Source organism: Aptenodytes forsteri, unplaced genomic scaffold (assembly GCF_000699145.1).
Source record: "Aptenodytes forsteri isolate BGI_AS27 unplaced genomic scaffold, ASM69914v1 Scaffold64, whole genome shotgun sequence".
Lineage (NCBI taxonomy): Eukaryota > Metazoa > Chordata > Aves > Sphenisciformes > Spheniscidae > Aptenodytes > Aptenodytes forsteri.
The window spans coordinates 454,654-458,597 of NW_008794786.1; positions in this window are offsets into that span (position 1 = coordinate 454,654).

Consider the following 3,944-nt stretch of genomic DNA (forward strand, 5'->3'; position numbering starts at 1 on the left):
AAGCTGGAAGATTAATTTTCTCTGTTTGCATGGCAAAGGAGAGGGGATGCACTCTCACTCTAGACTCCCAGCTGCTTAATCCGCCGCCGAGGCCTGCCGAAGGAAAAGGAAAAATTTATCAGTGTTGGCAAGTTGCTGGTGCGGGGAGGGGTGTTCGGACCCAGTGGCTGCGCTGAGCCTGGGGCTGCACGCCGGCCCCCTGCAAGCAGGTCGCGGGCTCTCACAGCAGGGCTCGGCATGCTTGATGTGTGTGCAATTTTGGGGGGGCACTAGGAAAATGCAAAACCTTCCCCTCGCTGCAGTGTTAGGGCCCAGAGGAATGTGTGGGTCTCGAGAGCAGGAGTCGTTCCCTGCCCTGCCACCGAGCGTGACCTGCGTGTCCTTCCAGCATGGGAGCATTCACGGCTGCGAGTTGCTTAAATATTTAAGAGATGACAACTGTATTAATACAAAAACTAGATAAAGATCCCTTGAGTTTAAAGCAGGAAACATCAGCTCAGCTCTTATTTTCCAGCCCTCTCCCTTAGCTTACTCCCTGACTTAAGTGAAATCATAAATATCAGCCCACAAAGGTCCTTTGTCACTGCACGCAGCTCCCGGTGACAAGAGGTCATTCATTAAAAGCCAGATGAAGGCAATAGAGACTCCCATTGTTTTTTAACGAGTTCAAGATAAGGCCGTGGCTTCTCTGCTGACGCTAATGCACCGTTTCGCTACGAGGAGCAGAGAGGATGGACCGCATGTCGCTGCAGACAGGCTTGGCTGATCCCATCCAAGTGCTCTTTACCCTGATGCCAGTCACCGCTGGAGGAATTATCCGGGGTTCACACAGGCAGGAGATCACAGATAAACCTGGTTCGTCGTTCGGGCCGACGGCGCAAACGCGGCTCCTTTGGTACCCTCCTCGCAGACCGCACGGGCGACACGCTGAGCAGTATTTTGCACAGACGAGTGATGGCTGAGGCCTCGCAGCTCCTGCTCCCACCCAACGGCATGAGCGTGATGCCATCTGCCGGCCTGCGGCTCGGGCCAGGCGTGAGAAATTAGAAATTAATTCCCCAAAATGTCCAGCTTCGTCCGGCTAAACCCAGGCTGCCCTCCCCGCTCAGCCTGCCAGGTATTTTCCTCACGCTACTGAATCATTCCGTTTTGAAACCAGTGCTGTATTAGCGCAGCAAGAGAAATGCACCTAAGAGAATTTTTTCGGGGGTTTTTTCCCCCCCTGGAGAAAGGTTTCTGTCTTAAAGGTTCTAGTTCCGCTGTCTTTCCCCCTTTTTTTTTTGAATGACTGTTCATGAAGATCATCATGTTCTAACTGGTTTTGGATTAAAAGGAACTTAATAAAGGTTTTCCCTGAGCACAAAGCTGCACAAATGGGTTTGCAATTCTGGAGTTAATTAGGCAGGAGCCAGGCAGAGATTTGTGTTTGCGAAGCTCCACCAGAGGATGAGGCTGGGAGGGAAAGGTTTGTAACTGCAGGGCTGCTTGCTAGCACAGCAAGGCACCAGGGCAGATTTCTTTGCATCCTGCCCCAAAAAGATCAAGGCATGGGGTCACCAGTGAGCCCATCAGCATCATCATGAGCAAAAATCCCGGCCACATCATGGGGTCCGCAAGCCCTGCCCAGCAAGGGAGTCTCCGGCGGCTAGAGGAGGCAAACGGGCTAAAGACCAAACGGAGCGAGACTCCAGGAGGAACTGGAGGAGAACTTCTGCTGCCTGAAAATGTGAAGTGCTTCCGCCAGTAATCGCCGGAATCATCAAATTAGCATAAATTCTATTAACGGTTTCCCAGATGAGACATTTCAAGGCTTCTCCCTCCCCTCCCCGACACAAACAAAAGAGAATATAATTACTTTGCAATAAGGCAGCTCCTGAAAAGGCCCTCAATCCTTTCGCCTTTTCTTCTCCCTTGAAATAAAGCTATATATGAAAGGTACTTCTGACCTCTCTGCTCTCATCATGCATCAGTCAAGAAGGAGGAAGAAAAACTACAAAGCTTTTAGGGACCGGGGCTGGGACCAAGCAAGTGGCGTGTGCCGTAGGACATGGCCCATTTGCCATGTCCACATCGTAGCAGCAGGCGAGGGGGTTTCCGAGAAGCTTTTTTGGGGTACTGGTGACTTTTTTTGGTTCCTGATGCCCTTGGAGCTCTCACCCATCATGTTTCAGAGGAGGATTTGGAAGTACGACATCTGAACACATATGGAAGAAATCTAATTTGCTTAACACTGAAACCCAGTACCTAACGCAGTAACTCACTACAAGCACCATGGGGGCAATAATCTAAAATAATGTGCCTTTTTATGGGCACGAGATTGCGGATGACAATTTAAAAGAGAAGAGAATTTGCTTATGAGCAAAAGCCTCCTTAATTCTTAAGAATGACACTAAAACAACTCGCCTGCCTATAAATATGATCTGCCGATAGAGACATCTTAGCTGTGAAGATTTAATTACAGGCAGGAGCTGCAGGAGGCCCGGGGGCTGACAGCGAAACAGCTGAACCTCCTCAGAAATGGGTGTGCAAGAGGTGCCAGGATGGGATGTGCACGCACAGGAGGCTCTCAGCAGAGCCAGGCGTAACCATCAGCCTTCAACTTGCTTTCCAGACTGGGGCAAACTGGGCTTGTGGATGATTTTCCGTGCCACGAGGTCAAATATCGAGGTCAGTGCCTTTCTTTTGCTTCACCACTGACTCAGAGGATGAGTCGTGTCTCTTCTGGGCCTCCGTTCCCCTATAAAATGTATAAAATTTTGACTGTTTTCCTCAAGGAAGCCTCATTAATGTTTACTTTTCAGAGGACCTTGAGGCTTTTTACAATCTATTATGAATTAATTATTATTAATTAAGTTAAAGCAGACTATATAACCTAAATAAAGCAGTTCTGAAAAGCAGCTGGATGTGAGAGAGCAATCTGCTTTACGAACTCACTTTTCCACTTAGCAATTTTAAGCATTTAGTTCCGCTTTCTAATTGCTAATATCCATTCTTCAATTACCCGCTGTTTTGTTTCAGATTTAAAAGATTAAAACGCATTGTTATTTTATGATTATGTGATTTCGCTTCTTGTAATTGTTGGGTTTTGCTTTATCGGTTTGCATGTTAAATGTCTGCGAATGGAAGGCTTGTACGGTTTGTGCTTTATCGGTTTGCATATTAAATGTCTGCGAATGGAAGGCTTGTACGTGGCTTGCAATGGGGTTTCGCCTTTTGGCACGGGGGACAGATTGCCGGCTGTTACTCAGAGCAATGTTTCAAAGACAAAAATCAGTCGAGGCATCATTTCTCAAGCGAGAACACGTAATAAACGGCCTCCCGGTGAAGTATCACCGCTCTGAACCTGCTGTGGGTCGCACCCAGCACCTTGCACGGGCCTTACTGCGCTCTGCAGAACCAGTGCGGGGGTGGGCTTAGGCGTTGCTTAAAATCGCAACCGGGGCTCGGCCTGAGAGCAGTTTTTTCTCCCCAAAACAGCCCCTCCGGTGCCAACGGCTGCGCTTGGGCCCTCAGGGAAGAAGCTGCCCTCGGTTTCGGGGGGCCCTAGGCCCTGCCGGCGTCGCCGGCCCGCTCTGTTGCTAAGCAACACGGGCTGGAGCCAGCAACCAACAGTAAATATGGCGCCTGGCCGGCTTCAGCACGCGGCCGTTCGGGCCCCCGGCCGCCCTCGCGCCGGGGAGTGGAGGAGAGAGGCCACGCCCTCAACAGACATGGCGCCAGCTTGGCTTCAGACGCTCAGTGAACAGAGCCAATGAGAGGCCGGGAGGGTGGGGAGCACGCTGGGATTGGCTGGCAGCAGGGATTCAAACCGGAGTGCGGGGCGGTTAGGCTGGGCGGTTGGAGTCGGAGCCGGAGCTCGCGCCGGGCCGGCGGCCCAGGTAGCCTTCCTGGCGGGCCGGCGCCCTGGGCGCTGGGCGGTTCGGAGCCGGAGCTCGCGCCGCGCC